At 45.1% G+C, this 17,161-nt stretch overlaps 1 long non-coding RNA gene across 1 annotated transcript in view; it reads left to right on the forward strand.

Moving 5' to 3' along the window:
* LOC146865417 (uncharacterized) overlaps positions 1 to 17,161 on the forward strand; it is a 374,443-nt gene that overhangs the window by 173,310 nt on the left and 183,972 nt on the right. The window contains exon 2 of the long non-coding RNA XR_014976633.1: positions 3,508 to 3,639. This is a non-coding gene — a long non-coding RNA (uncharacterized LOC146865417). The remainder of the gene's footprint in view (positions 1 to 3,507; positions 3,640 to 17,161) is intronic.

Here is a 17,161-nt window from a genome sequence, read left to right on the forward strand (position 1 = left end):
AGAATAGATTGCATTGCATTGGGATTTGCTGTACAAGGCTACAAATTCATTAAAACAAAACAATAATTGCCTTTCTCTGTGTTTTTTTTTTAGGATAAGAGTTATAGAATTTTCCTAGAGAAACATGCTCTTTCCCAACAACCAAACACTTTAAAAATTGCAATCCTTGTTAGGATTCTTCAATTTTGGCATAACGTACATACCAGATTATGTACAATGCATACAAACCTAATACAATTTAATTTGAGCTGATTTCTCCAGTACACATTGGACATAAGAACATACACAAATACTCACATCACTACAACCGATATGCTTGCATCAGGACACTTACAAATGTGTCAACAAAACAAATTTGGTCATCCCTATAAATGCAGGTGCCATAGGCTTCACATATGTCACATTCAATTAAGGTGACACAGTACCGATTGCCTATAAATCACATTTATTTTCCAATGCTGAAATGCGTTTTGCCAAACAACAACGAAGCGTCTGGACTCCAATCAGTAAGGCTGAGCCCCAATTCACCAATGAACAACAGAATGCCAGTACTGATAACCAATTCGCCTCTTAATAACAGCACATTGAGAGCTTGTCGGTCCTGAGGAGAACCCCGGATGTTGGGGGTTCGAAACGCGTCGACCTGTGTATGGCCAATTGCGTTCACATAATATGTTCAAAATGTAAAAATGTGTGTATATGTTTGAATTTACTTTTCTTTGGCCTGTATTGTCATTGCATTTTCGAATCTGGTATTGTGTTGTATTTGTCCAAAGTGGATTGAGTGGTAGGCTGCTGGAATGTGTGTTGAGTAGGATTAGTGGATGATTTTGAAAATATGTTGGTAATGACTGGATAGATTGTGTATGAAAGTGAATTGACGGTGGGTGTAGGTATGCTAACTAGAAGAATCAGTGTAAGTGTGGGGAAAAGAATGTTTTTAATGCATTTCAATTACATTCATGAAGTCATAGAAATGATTATGTTGATAAATACATTTTGATTAATTCATATGGAAACAGAGGTCCTGTGGCTACATTGTTTTATCTCAATGTGCTATTATTAAGAGGCGAATTGGTTATCAGTACTGGCGAAATGCGTTTTGCAGCCACTGAAAAAATTCTGACTGCAGTACAGATGGCTGTCATTAAGGAAACACCATTGGCTCAAGGGAAACACAAAGTTTTTGTTACTCCCATCCCAGCCTTAAAGGCTGTTACAAAGGCCAGCATTCCTAACTAGATGAAAACAATGGGCCACTTTTCTGATGGCTTCTGACGTAGACTATGTTTTTGACCCTAATTTACAAGCCTAAGAATATCTCCCATATGAAAAGGAATACCCCATGCCCAGTAATATATTGTCTCTTGAACAGTATAAACACATAATATATATTGATAGTTCAGCCCAGCCGGCTATAGGCACCAAACACCAATTCTCAGCTGGATGCTCTGCAGTACATGATGTCATGTTGGATGGAAAATTGGGGATTGCATTGCATTGCACAACTGGCTGAACTAAAAGCCTTGATTAAGGCACTAGAAAATAGGGATCCTGGGGGCATATGTATCAAATGATTTTGTATTCGCAAATGCTGTGATTCGCATAAAAAACAGCGTTTGTGAATACAAAATCGCAAAACGCGATGTATGAGCCATTTTCGCATCGCATTATTAAGGAATCGCTAATTTTGCGATTCCTTAATTTTGCGTAAGCATTTAAGGAATCGCAATTGTGATTCCTTAAATGCTATGTAACAAGCACCCAAGTTGTGAGATTTCTCCTTAAGAAATCGCAAATTACCACCAACTTCAAGGTGGTGGTAATTTGTGATTTCTTTGAAAAATGCACTTTTTGGCAGTTTTCAAAGAGCCATGTGGCACACGTGCATGCCCTTAGGGCATGTATGTGCGCCATATGCGCACACATGCTCATTTCAGGGGTGCATCAGGGTGTCCTTATGACACCCTTGCACCCTTGATATTATTCTTAATTTGCGATTCTCTAATTGCGAATCGCAAATTGAGAATGACTTCCCATTCATTTCTATGGGCCTCCTGGCCCATAGGAATGAATGGGAAGGTATTCCTTATTTGCGATTCTGCAATTTGCTAATCGCAATTAAGAAATAACAAGAAATCGCAAAATATTTGCGAATTTTTAAATACATTCCGTTTTGCGATTATCAAATAGCGATTCTCAAACAATCGCTATTTGAGAATCGCAATAACGGATTTTGATACTTTTGGCCCCTGAATTCTACACACTGATAGTATTTCTATTATTGTGTCCAGTCTTTTAATGAAAATTTACACTACTGGAGTCTTAATGGTTTTTGCAAAAATACTATCAAGCACAAGCTGCTTTGGGGAAAGGTGGCACAACTTAAATACAGTTTGCCACAGGCTCATGTAATGCACACACTGAGTCATCAGCTTGTAAGAATAATACATGTTATAGGGAATTCATTGGCAGATAAAGCTGTGAAATCCTGTAGTTAAGACTGTTACAGTAGCTGTGATTATTCGTTCTCATACAAGGCTGAATGAAGATATCATGGCTACTATTCATGCTTCACGCAACAGCACACCTTTGCCCAAAAATATCCAGCAAAATATTTCTATCACTTAAGTGCCCAAAATATTCATTTTGCTACCATCCCTTGAGTGGGTGATTCCCAACCAATACTGCAGGCTACAATTAATCATGGCTGCCCATGAGGTTGTAGCATCTGGCCATGCCGGTGTAGCGGCCACAGTTTCTTTACTACAGAAGTGCTGTTGGTGGCATAGTCTCTACAAACAGACAAAGCAATATGTCCTTAGTTGTGAAATCTGGCAACAAATTAAAAACTCCACCACTGCACGCCCACCGCCGACATCCTTCTTAATTTCAAACAAACCTCTCCAATGTATTTGCCAAGATCATTGTGGTCCCTTAAATTTGGATGGTGCATTTAAATTAATTCTACTTGCTGTAGAATGTTACTCCAGATTCCTAAGGGTGTGGCCACAATGACCAGCTGATGTTTGCTCTGTTAATAAAGATTTCGAAGTCTTCATCAGGATACATGCACAGTAGCTGCATTCCACTCAGACCCAGACCCTGTTTTTGCCTCCAAGGTTCACAGGGATACTATGGGGACAGTGGGTGTTGCAGTGCATTATTCCTCACCCTATCATTCTGAGGGAAATTTGATAGTGGGGAGGAAAAACCGTGACTTAAAGCAATCCTTAACAACTAGAGTATTTGGTTCAGGTCGTAGTTGGATCCGTCACTTGTATGGAGTACAGAGAGCATTAAATAATATGCCTAGACGATCTTTGGGTGGCCGAACTCCATACAAGGTTCTGTTTGGCATCCAGATGTACGTTCCACAGCTTGACAGTCATGGCACAGTGGTGGCAAATACAGCTTTTGACATAATTGAACATTTCTCTGTCTTACAGGAACTACAAGCTTTCCAGGATGAGCGATCTAATGAGCTTTTCAAACTTTTTACCACAGATGGAGTGAAGGATCAACCAGCACCTTCCGGTCGGATTCCAAAAGTTGGGGATCTAGTTTGAGAGAACATAGGAGAAAAGAAGGAGCTTGGACCATCCTACCATGCACCGGTGCTGGGCCTTGGCATTTAAGGTATAAGAATCATGATTTTGCCACCCGCTTGCTGGCTATAAAGACAAACAACATGCCTCCATTGATTAAGTAAAATCGCATCATGTGGCCAGTACTACTCAGTAGGCTATGAGGACTTCTGGGTAGTTTCCTGACACCTCTCACTACCCTAGAGGAAATTCCTCTACAAGTTTTGAGAAAAACTAATGTTGTTTCCCCTTGGCTGGGGAGGGTGGAGAATGAACTATTGTTGATTCCTATAACTGCTACAAATTCAAACCACAAATCTGGTCTGGTGTGAGTATACAGCTTGCTTCTGCTGCTCCTAATAACAGAGTTGTTTATAATGAACCATCTTTGGAGCTCTCTTACGCATACTATGGCCCCTGCTATTTAACAGACTGCTTCTGGTTACTTTGTGGATATTCTTCTAACTCTTCTGACACTTCACTACATGGTGTGCATAATTTTCCTTTTTGTCTGAAACACCATTTCCATTTCACTACTTTTCCTGTTCCTTTGGATTGAATTTGTGACAGTTTTTTCTTTCTAGCTAATAAATGGACATTATCTCCCAGAGTGATCTACTGCAGATCTGGTAGTTGCGGTGTTAACACCTCATTCATCTTCACAAAAAGAGCAATGTTACCTGTCCCTTGTGAATATTTCTGCCTTTTGAGTGCTTGATGGAATTATTTGGGATAAGGTCCCATTTGATTTTTTTGATCCTACAGAGACACCTCAGATTCCTTATGTTTTTAAGGTTGCGATGGGTGATGTATTTTGCCATGGACTTATTTTTGATGATTGGGATATAAAAACTGCTACCTCAATGCTCACAGAGCTTGAATATTATACTGTACTTGAAAGTGAAGATTTGTATCTTAACACTGCTAATTATGGAGAGATGTTTTTTATCATCAATATGCACATCATTATTTACACAGAGCTAGTGTTCCACATACAGTTTTCAATTTTACACAATGGGAACTTCAGTGGGTTGTGCCAAAACATATACGGACAAATGTGCATTTGTCAGGGCATGATGTTTTGGATCCTCTTTCCTTGTGGTTTAAACTTACCCCCTCAGAAGCAGGCCTAAGAGTAGCTGGTGTAGTTGCTCTACGAGGAGCCCTAAGGAATTGGGCAAAATCTCTGTGGAGCTCTGCTCCGTGCCTCTACCACCCCCCAAAAATATTTTTAAAATAAAAATTAAGGTAAAAAACACCCTTACCTTTTTCGCAGCATCACCGGGTTGCCCTCCCCCTCCTCGCTGTGGTCTCTTCTGCAAACCAAAACCCCTACTTCAGACGTACGTCATGGGTAGGATTGCACCTGCATGCACAGTCCTACCATGACGAACGTCTGACATAGGGGATTCTGAAGGAGAAACCACAGAGAGGAGGAGGAGGGCAGCCCGGAGACGCCACAATAAAGGTACATGTGTTTTTTGCCTGAATTTTTATTTTTATTTTAAAAATATTTATTGAGGGGGGTGGAGGTGGGGAGGGCCCGGGGCTGAATACTGCTTTGCTGCGGAGTCGGAGTTTTGCATAAACTTTGCATTCTCAGTGGAATGCAGAGTATGCACAAATCCGCAAGCTCTGCCAGCGGAGCAGAGTTCTCTGCCCACGCCTACTCAGAAGCAAAGAAAAATATGCTGACCAACATAAAAGTGATCTATTCAGATTCATTAATTCCCCGAATTGCCCTAAAAGGCTATGACTATTGGAAATAAATTATTGATTTAAAATCAGTTTGGGGAACTAGAAACTGGCAAGTGCAGGGCACGTGCACCTTATTTAGAGCCTGCTTGACTCCAGCACAGATTCATTTCTTAAATAAGAAAGTACAGCAGACTACTTGCTTGGGTCTATGCAAGACCAAAGAAATTAATTTGCCCAACTTTCCCTTAATTGCCCGTTTTGATTATTGGTATGCTCCAACTCTAACTGGGTTTTAAAGCTAGTAGATCAGACTTGTGGTACATTCAGTCTCAACACTCAGGGGCGATTACCTATTCCATTGGAAAGTTACGACGGAAACGTTTACCACATTCTACTTTATCTGCAGTAAAAGAGCATGTTTCTCTCCTTTCGGATAACATGGCTTTGCAAGATTTTTTGTTAGATCCTTGGTCTGCACATTCTAAAAGATTAAGTGGCTCATTACGATGATGGACGAAAGCCCATTCGCACTGGTGGCGGTGGCGGACATTGCGACCACCGAATTACAGTGGTCCAACAGAGGCCATTTTCCATCCGCCGTGGTTTTTCAGGCTCTGCATGTTTTTTGCATACGCAAGTGTGGTGGATGGAGCCAACAGAGCCAGAACAGTGTGCGGAGACACGTTCCGTCTACCAACCAGATTATGATGTGGCAAACAACCCTTTCCACCTCCGCGTAAAAACCAACACGCTGCGGATGGCGGAAACACAACAACAGAGAGGAAGAGCCGATACAGAACCCATCTAAACCACCGGATCCTCCATGGATCCTGCGCAACAGGCCTTCCTGCTGCACTACCTGGTGCACCTCTGGCAGACAAGATGCCGCTGCGCTCAACAGCAGAGGTACGTACCAAACATCTCCACGCATGCAACCCCTGAACACCTACAACTCCCTGCAAGCGTTGCAGCACCACGGTGAATGGGGAAACCTGCCAAATGCAAAGTGCGAGGCCCAACCAATCCCCATGAGTGACCCTCGGTGCCCTTGATGGAAATTGGGGCCAATGCCAAGCCCCACAGTTGCAGAACGAGCACACCGCAATATCAAAATATGTACGCTGGAGGCCCCCATTGTCTGTTGGCTCATTCGCATAGTGGTTGCCACACCGTGGTGCCCGGTAAGCTGCGACCGCAACCCTGCATCATCCAATTGGGGCCAATTTGTTTCATCACTGCGGATGCCAGCTACCGCGCATGCAAACACATACTGCATTTGCATTTGCATTGGCGCCATGCGAATTACATCATACATCATAACTCATTTGTCTACAGTGATTGGTGTACCCATGTGTAATGTTGTGGGGCACGAGGCCCCCATGCATAGAAAGTAACCACACAGACACCACACATGTATAGGAGAACTAACCCAGGGCACGTGCGTCCGGCCCCGTTTGTTGCAGGGTCACATGTCCAGTGACGCTTGTGCTGCGTGGCTGTGGGGTGGGGGATAAGCCAGTCCTCTGGGAGTGGCTGGTAAATCAGAACAACTAGAACAGTGACCATCTGGTCACTACACTGTGAAGGTATGAGAGAGTGTGACCTTTGAGTCAAGTCTCCACACACATGGTATGTCCAAGAAAAGGAGAGTGAAATGACATACATAGTCATGCTTCGTGGCCAGCATGGACTGAAATGAGGGAAGGAGTCAAAAATGACAAAGGTCTCTCATACTATACCAATGTTGTGTAATGAAACATCCAACCTGTGAACATCACTTGAATATCCCTTGACATCTGACTGGCGTCTCTTGGCCAGGGGTCGACTTTTGAAGGGCCAGTGACATAGGCAGACAATCAGAGATGTCCATTGTCTGCAAATCAGACATACTTGTGATCCCTAACACTCCCAACACACGTACTGGTGTGGCGTACAGTGTGCCTAGCTGCCGTTGCCTGTAAATGTTCCCACACACATCATAGGAGTGCACATGTGGAACAAACAAACATAGCTCAGACCGACATCATTGGTCATTGTCAGCCATGTGGGCATATATTCATGTGTTTTTGTGCCTCGTTCAGGTGAACATTGCAATGTCTGTTACGCAAATTCCACAAACACTCACGCAGGACTGACCCCATAATGTCCACATGTGTCTGTCCAGCGTGCTGTACATCCGTGTTGCGTTGTCCAGATGACACTCACTGCCCTCATCCTGTAAGGTTGTTGTGTATTGTGGGACTAAAGCTTGCAGTCGTGCATTGACAGCAGCTACATGGAACTCAGCACTGATGCTGGGAAACACAAGTGCTGTGCCATCTAACCCCAGGGCAGCTCATCCTTGATGTAGCAGTGTACTATATGCCATACACTTCGACTTCTTTGGATGCCGTAGTGTCAGTATGTCGAGTCAGTGAAGAAAAACAACGTCTGAATGCAGGTCACATGTTCATTCCACATGACCATGAGTCCTGTCAATGTTGTGGTTGTGTGAGTCTCTGGGTAAGCTGTTCACCACATCTCATCTATACCTCAGCCCATGCTTGTGTACCCTGACATACGTAGGAGGAGACCACCCATCTTTCGACCTGTCGATGATGGAGGACATCGAAATCATCCGGAAATTCCATTTGTTTCACCACACACTACGAAACCTATGTGCCCAGTTTGAGCCCCATTTGAAGCCCAAAAGATTATATCTGGCTGCATTGTCTGCTACAGTGAAGGTTATGGCTGCATTGCATTTCTTCGTTGCTGGGTCTTTCCAGTACACTGTGGCCAACGTCGGTGGGATGGCACAGCCCATGTTCAGCATGGAGTTGCGTGACATCCTGTCAGCATTGATGCTTTACAAGGACAGTCATGTCCACTTCCCGAGGATGGATGGATTGGCAGCTGTGAAGAGGGAGTCCTATGACCTAGGAGTCATTCCAAATGTTGTGGGAGCCATTGATGGTACCCACATTGCCCTCGTTCCGCCACAGGCAACTGAACACATCTATAGGACCCGCAAAAAGTACCACTCCATCAACGTGCAGGTAGTATGCCAGGCAGATCAGATCATCTCACACGTGTTTGCAAAGTATCCTGTGTCGGCACAGGACTCCCACATCTTGCGGAACAGCACCCTACCCCAATTGATGGCCAATCTGTACCTCGAGCGGGTATGGCTTGTTGGTGAGTTTGCTGTGTCAATGACTGTGATGTATGTGTGACATGCTGCTCTCGCCACATATTCAGATCACACTGTTTCCCTGTTTGTCTCACATAGTACATGTCCAACCATTTAATTACAACTCACCCTTCCCTGTGCACTGCCTAGATCGTACCTTAGGGTCGGTGCTTAATTTGTAATAAAAAAAGAAGTGCCAGGCCCTCCTCAGGAGGCCACTGCAGCTTGCACCATCCATTGCCCCTGCTAGCCCAGCCAGTGACAGTATCAACACAACTACTAACCATCACACTCCTACTAGCACGAAAATCCAAACTATTCAAGGCCCCCAAAGCTATGAATATGGCTTGGGCAGCAAGTATTAGTCCTTTCTAATGTTTATTTAATTAATAACTGTTGTGTGCTCATCTGTAATTTAGACAAACAGCGCCACCATCTGGCAGACTACCATAAGTAAGCCAGGGCGGAGCTCGCAAAGTTTCACTCAGCGGAAAGTACATAAGCTAAATATTCTAAACGTATTTTTTCATAAATACCGGGTCTTCTGCATATAAGTCTGCATTTTACATTACCATCACATGTACCAGCACTTCTTTTCCCCTATATCGCTTGCTGCTGCACTTTGGTTAACTGACCAGGTCCACATCTGGATTCACATGGCCAATTACATTTTGGCAAAATCTCTAGCTCACTGGTTCAGGAAACCAATCAATGTGTTTTTTCTGTAACACCAATAACAATCCACCCGTACATTTTCTGCCATCCTTATAACCTATTAACATTGACCATGAATTCTGACCACAGTGGGTACCTAACACCCTGGCCAATTGGCACCTTTGTGCTGAATCTTCCGAATAATAACTGACCAATGGAGTTCAGGGGACTGCCATTGGCTCAGGCTCAACACTCAGGGGGAGCTTGCGCGCTGGTAAACTCTGCTCCACCGGTGGTTGGCAGTTTTTTTTGCCAACCTCTGCAGTCCAAATGGAGCTTGGAATGACAAAACTCCATGAACTCCAACAGCGGAAAAGAGTATACTACTCTCCCCTAGTCATAAGTACCAGTGTTGGCAATTAAGTGCTGGTGCCGAGCACTGGAAACCACTGGTTCAAATTGAGCACAGTTTAGGGGTGACATATGCAAAAGTTTAAGGCATGGTAAGGGGGTTATATTGCCAAGTCGAATTAGTAGTTTAAAGCTGCTTTCAGGCTGCAATGGCAGGCCTGGGACACGTTTTAAGGGGCTATTTAAGTGTGTGGCACAATAAGTGAAGCAGACACATTAGTAGCCTTTAATTTACAGGCCCTGGGTATATGGTATATCACTCTACAAAGGATTTATAAGTAAATTAAATAGTCTAATCAGGCGTACGCCAGTTTTACCATGATTAGGAGAGAGAGGACCAGCTCTTTAGAAATGGTTAGCAGTGTTTAAGTGCACAGAGTCCTAATGGCCAACAAAAATGAATTCAGCATCAAATGGAGGGAAAATGACTAATGTTTGGGGGTGACCTTGTAGAGAGGGCCAGGTTCAATAGTGAATAATTGGTTCAGATGTCCCCTATCTATGTTGAAACAAGTTACTATTAAGCGAATGGCCTTCCTCACCAAACTTTTATATTGTTAGACCTTGGTGTGGTGGCATCCTTGGTGTGATGTTTGCCCACACATTTTGCTGTCACTCCCCTGTTTTGCCAAAGTCGTTTTTGTTGCAATTGTGACTCTGTGTACTTTATCCCTGCTACCCAGTGGCAAAACTGCATATGCTCTCTTCCTGAAACATGGTAAAGTTGTCCTACACCTTATTGGTATGATTAATTTGCTTATAAGTTCCTAGTAGTTGTACTGCATGTTCCCAGGGCCTGTGAATTAAATACTACTAGTGGGCTGCAGCACTCATTGTGCCACCCACTAAAGTAGCTCTATATAACATGTTTAAGGCCTGCCAATGGAACCTGGTGTGCACTTTTAAGCTGCCATTTCGAACTGAACGTAACCTTTCTTTTTAATACTTATAATTCACCCCTAAGACAGGCCCTAAATTCTCATAGGGCAGGGTGTTTGGTTTTTAAAAGTAGGATATGTGTACAAAGGTTTTACATGTCCTGACAGGTAAACACTGCTAAAGTCATTTTTAAACTGTTGTTAGGTTATCTCGCCAACAGACTAACACTGGGTTAATTTATTACATGCAATAAGTGATTAATTCAGTTTGGACCAGATAGAATTTTTTTGTTTTCCACTCAAACACATTGAAATTTGATATCCTCGTTAATGGCAAAGTCAGATTTAATTTACAATTCTGAAAATAGCACATTTAGAATGTTGGTATTTTTATGTCCAAACCACATGTGCCCTTCTTCAAGTGTCCAGAGCAATATGACTGTGAATAGCTCTCCTGTAGTGTTTTGTGGGACAAAAGGGCTTTGGGTATGTTCGCCTCATTAGCAGGATGTTGAGTGAAGTTGTATTTACTGAGCTTCAAAGTGTAGCTTCAGGCCTTGCCCACCTCCTTCCCGACTTCTAAGGGCCACTGACAAATGCAGCTCACAGATAGTTCTTCCTTCCCTTTGTTATTCAGACAGTTGGAGCCAAACCCAGGAAGAGAGAAAGGTTAGATAATAGGGGCATCCCCCATGCACATGCTGGCACTGGGGATACAAGTGGCATTTACTTTCTGGACCTGTGAAAAATTCAGGGGTAACGCCCTCCTGTCTGAAGAAGAAAGACTGGACCTGGACCTGCTTGCCTAAAACCCGGGACCCCCAGAAGTGACTTCATGGGTCAGTTAGCTGAACTCCCTGTTTGAGCTACAGGGACACAACAAGCTTCCAGAGGACCTTTCTGGCTTTCCAGTTGACCAGAGCCACTGGATATGATCTGGTCCCCTCTGCTGGCCACTCTGGTAGTGAGTTTACTAGGTCCTGGAGCCTTGACTGGAGTCAGAGTGCACTTCTACCTGCGTAACTGAAGGTTCCATCAGATCCGATGCATATTGATGTAGGAAACCACAAAGCCACTCAGCTGCGAACCAAAGGCTTCATTGGAACTGACACCCAGCAAAGCAAAGCCTTACAGAGTCGGGCTGTGATGAACCCGTCTGAAAGCTGCATCGGATCCAACACAGTTCGATGCTATTCCGCCCAGAGCTGTGCAGCTCCTACCTGAAGGCATAAGCACCACACGCAGCTGAGAGCTTCACAGTAGATATCTCTTCACAGACAAAAATTTGCAACTTTCAGCGGGTCGAGCTTGGTCCTGTGCCTGGCCTGCGCTCCATTGTGGGTAACCTGAACTTCTGGCTTTGTCTCTGTCCATGGTGACCAGATACCCACAGTTAGTGCCTACTGCTTTTTGGTGCTGTTTTTACCTAAACATTAAAAAACTCATAACTCCAGTTCTACTAATGAGATTTGTACTATTTCAAGATCATTCTATTTTTTTAAAAAGTCTGAGTTTTTCTAAATTAATTTTGGGATTATTCTTGTGTTGTGTTTTCACTTTATCACTGTTTGAGTGCTGCATAAATACTTGAGATATTGCCTCTTAGTTAAGCCTGACTGCTTTTGTGCTAATCTACCAGAGGGTTAAGCACAGATTAATTTAGTGACTTTTGTGGTCGACCCTCACAAGTATTGTGTTAATTATCTGAGTGGGAATTCCACCCCTCTCAACCAATAACCTAGTTTCTTACATATGTGCTCTCTAAAATGACCCCCATCATGTTCCTCTGACCTTTTTTTGAATCACTAAATAGCTTGTTGCGAGTTTTTTCTGGGGGAAGGCAGTCCCCCATGAATAAAGCAAAACCAAAGGGTATGCCCAGAAGTGGGTCTCGTGCTCTCCATGCCACTGGAGTCAAGCTATCCTGGCTGAAGAGGGGTGAACCCCCGAAACCGGTCCTAGGATGCTTGTTTCCAGTCCAGGGAGGACCTGGCTTGGCAGTTCGGGCTGGACTGTTCCGATAAGGCACAGGGTCAAGACTGATTTGCATATGGCTGGGTTCAAACTGGAATGGCATGGTGAGCAAAAAAATGATGGATTTAGGCCAAGATCTCTGTACTGGGGTGAATGTATGACATTGTTCTGCATTCTGTCCATCAACTGTTGTTTTTGCATTTGTCACCCCGAGTGGGACGGGTATGCTCAGAGGTGAGTCCCGTGCTCTCCATGCCACTGGAATCAAGCTATCCTGGCTGAAGAGGGGTGAACCCCCGAAACCGGTCCTAGGATGCTTGTTTCCAGTCCAGGGAGGACCTGGCTTGGCAGTTCGGGCTGGACTGTTCCCATGAGGCACAGGGTCAAGACTGATTTGCATATGGCTGGGTCCAAACTGGAATGGCATGGTGAGCAAACAAATTATGGTTTTAGGCCCAGATCTCTGTACTGGGGTGAATGTATGACATTGTTCTGCATTCTGTTCATCAATTGTTGTTTTTGCATCAGTCCCCCATGAATACCCATGACTACATGTTATAAATCTAGCTTTGTCTGCCAGACACAACCTCCTACTACCATGCCTCTTACCTGATTGTGCTCAATGAATAGCTTTTTGAGTCTAGCTACTGATCCATCTTTATCCACCTGAAAAATGGAAATTCAGCTCATACTAGCTCATGCACTCGGCGAGGGCTGACTTCTACCAGTCCTTCTGCCATCCTTCTGAAATTGATCTTTGGAGGGAGGCACTATAATCAATCTAATCCAAACTAATGGATGAGACTCCTCTTGGGGTGGGAGCCAAAGCAGTGGAAGTTGCTTCTCTCCAGGGTGTTGCAGCATGGGATCCACTTCATATTTCCTACCTGAAGTGTTCGACTGTCCAATCTCAGTTACAATTGTTTACAGAAGTATAGGAGGATTTTGCTCTCTTGAAATCTCAATTCTTCACGTCTACTGACATTGCTGATTTCACCCAACTAGTGGCTAAGATCACAATGGAAGGCTTACAGGACAAAAAGATTTCATTTTCCAAAAAGGTTTTTTCCATTTCCATTGAAAACCCTGGTTATCAATGTTATCATCTTTCAACATTACATGGCAGCCGGCGCAACACAACCCAGAGCATACTTTTTGGCAGTTTCAAGACCTGAATATGAAATACGCACTGCTCTCCCTTGCTAAATTGAAGGTGATGGTGGACAACAAAATACACTTTCTCATTGATCCTCGGCAGGCCTGGGACTAGGTAGAAACGTCTGATCCTGGCCAGGGAAGTATACACCCAACTAATCAGCGATGAGTGAAAAGATCCTATAACTCTAGGACACCACCCAGGAATCTTCCACCACAACAAGCACGAGACAAAGAACATGCAATGAAAGCACCGTCAGGACTGTGAGACAAGAGCACATCAGATGTTGGAAACTTCTGGAGATACTTTGAATTTATAAAAAGACTCAGCAATAATGCAGAAAACAAACTGCCACTGTTGACAATGATTCAAAGGACAGACGACTACCTAATCTGAGGAATGATGGCCTAAACCACTGACACAACAGACGCTAATGGTTCTTCTGTGAAGGCAGTTTCCAAGGGCTGGAGACACTCACTGAGGATTGGTTGTGACCCGTGGAGACAGTGAGTAGAATAACCCATGATAACACCTCCTCATGAAATGCATCTCACCGGAATTGTGGGTACTGGTGTGGACTTGAAGACTTTTGATAGTTTTACATGGATCGGGTGCCATTGCCATCCGCAGCTTGAGTGGAGTTGTTAGAGGGATTTATTTTTATAAAGTTGAAAGGGGTCCTGAAGGCAGGGCAACCTGGGCTGATAAAACAACTACTAAGCACTTCTAATTGGTCCAGGAAAGAGAGGCTAAATGGGATGGCTCACTTCCAATATTCTATAAATGAATGTCCTGGCCCTGTACAAGTTCCTTGCATAGAATGTTAGAAGGATGAACAATGCTTTCAACACATATTAAATAATATTGTACATTAAGAGAACAAGGTGTATATGTAGCCTTCTGTAGGAGACACACTTTACATAGAAGGAATGGATAGTGATACAGAATTGCTAGTGAGGCCAATTACATTATATGATACTTTCCACAAACACCAGGGGCATCTTGGTGTCGGTACAGCCAGGGGTTACATTCTAGGGGTGATATTCTCAACATTCGGCGAAACCTAACGCTAACCTTATTTAGCGTACGTTTTTTTGAATCGCCGTGTACCGCGGGAAATTATCGGCGAACAGGTGATAGTTTCAGGGAACGGCAGTGAAAACTGCCGCTAACATCAGCGCGATGGCGATAGGAAATCCGGCGTTAGCGGGCGGAAACTACCGATAGGCCCATTAGTGGCAAAAAACCTCACGTTAGCCAGCCCAACGTGAGTTTGTTTTGTCTCTAATGCAAAAAATAGCCTATCAGTCAACATCCAATAGAAAATAGGTATAAAAACCAACAAAATGCATAATGGAGCAGCCTGGGCCAAGTGCAGCACACATCGACAACCCCTGCAAGCCACCCAACATCCAGGTTGACCAGAATGAGAGCCAGGTTGCCTCGCTGGACCTGCGTCTGGAGCCTGGATGCCTCGCTGGACCTGCATCTGGAGCCTGGATGCCTCGCTGGACCTGTGTCTGGAGCCTGGAGTGGGATGCGGAGGAGCTGTGGAGTCGATGAGCCGTGGTGGCAGACATTGAGGAGCGACGAATGCCCGTACCTGGTTGTGAAGTCTGGCAGGTCGCATGGAGACACGTTGCTGACCTGTGTGAGAAGACCACCTTGTGCACCTTGGGGCTGTTAATAGTATTGGCGTGCCTGCGCCCCAACGTAGGGAGGTCTGCATTGCATACTACGATCCACCACTACACCGGGGTGCATTGAGGGGATTACCAGTGGTGGGTGCCGCCTCTCTGCATCAGAGGCCGGATGATGTTGGGCTGGCCGGATGCTGTGAAGGGTGAGGCCCCTCAGCTGCGCCGAACTTGTGTGGTGGGAGCGCTGCAACTTCACGCCTAAGGGGGCCCTGTTGCATCAACTGCATCGGGAGGTTCACCAGCAGACTTGGCAGCGACTGCTGTACCCAGGCTTGTGAAAAGCCACCTGGCGGAGGCTCCTGCTTTCTGAGTCACAGATTTGTAGAGAGTGCAGCGGATTGCCAATGTCCAGGTATGGAGAAGATGGGACGCGAAGTGCAGGACGCCTGAGGGTCGAGTCACCCAGGCATAGCACACGTAGATGATGCACCCACAATGGCGGCTCATCAGCTATGGTGAAAGAGCGTCGCCCCACTGCTTTCAAGCAGTACAGAGGGGGAACAATTATCACATGATGATAACTTACTGATGTAACCGTGCTATGTTTCCTTTGGGGTGGGAGGGTTGGTAGGAGTGCTCCAAGCATGGGACAAGGCATGGGAGGATTGGCATGCCCACTCAAGTGCGCAAAGACTGTTTGGTTGGCCCACTCAGGCCACCCAAAGTAGTCATGCGCACTTCCCTGTTCGTAATGCAGGCTGCATTACAGCCTACATAGAGAACATGCCCACCCCTCCAGCCCCTGGCTGCATGCCTTGTCCCGTTGCCAATTACCAATCCCACTGCCTCATCGCAGCGTTGGGATTGGCTCAGGGGAGGGAGCCTGGCTGCCTACTTCCTGTTCCTGGAAGCAGACGCAGGAGAGCAGGAGTAGCGAAAACACGGGACCCGGCTTCGAGGTAAGACTTCCCTTATTAAAATATTGACAACGCCTGCTCACACACACATCCTCGCATCCACGCCACATCCAGTGGTCTTTCCAGTGTTTACCACCTCACAGCTGTCCAGCCCCCTTCCCCAAGCACTTCTCAATGGCTGCTGCTTACGCCCATGCACAGCGGGCGTACCACTCATGCGCAAAAGGCACATACGTGGTTGCAATGCATGCCATAACATCGCATTCCATTCCAATGCATACTAATAGTAGGCACATAGCAACAGTAGAGTAGGTGTTGCAGAGTGGAGACATTAATATCACTATTCCCACTTCACTGCGTGCAACCCAAAACTAACCTTTGCACCCCAAACCCAACGTGAACTCTGGAATTTCTTTATGAGCCCCCATAACACACCCAAAAATCAAATTTGACCCAAAACACACTCCAATTTTCATATTTTACCCCAAAACACACCCCAATTTTCATATTTTATCCCAGAACACACCCCAATTTTCATATTATACCCCCGAAACCCATAACCACCCAAAAAACTTTAAATTACCCTATTACTGACCTCACAATGCGTTGTAATCAAATGTGATGTAAAGGCACCTGCGTTGTGGGAGTTGCGTTGTGAACGATGTACTGCCTGCATTGTACTGGTTGTCTCCCGTGCCAAAGCAACCCATAGGCTACGCCGTTTGCGTCCGTCTGCCCTTGAACCACGCTCAGCACCAAGAAGCATTCCTCTTGGACACTCCACTGCTATGACGCCAGCACCCTCCTCGCTATCAACCCTGGATGCCCCCTTGCCTGCCAGGATCAACATCTGCTCCGGACCGGACATCGCCATCGTCATCACTGATGGCTGCAGTACCACCCGCAAGGAGCGCCCTGACCATCAAGGAGGAGGCATTGTCATCACCTACAGCAGCACACTCCGACTGACCACGCACTCTAATTACCCAAGGGTGACCATGGACCACCTCAACTCCCAGATCTGGACCAAGCCCAAGAACATCCTCTGCAGCACCCTCATGTGCAGCCCCCCGG

This window comes from Triturus cristatus, chromosome 2_1, assembly GCF_964204655.1.
Source record: "Triturus cristatus chromosome 2_1, aTriCri1.1, whole genome shotgun sequence".
Lineage (NCBI taxonomy): Eukaryota > Metazoa > Chordata > Amphibia > Caudata > Salamandridae > Triturus > Triturus cristatus.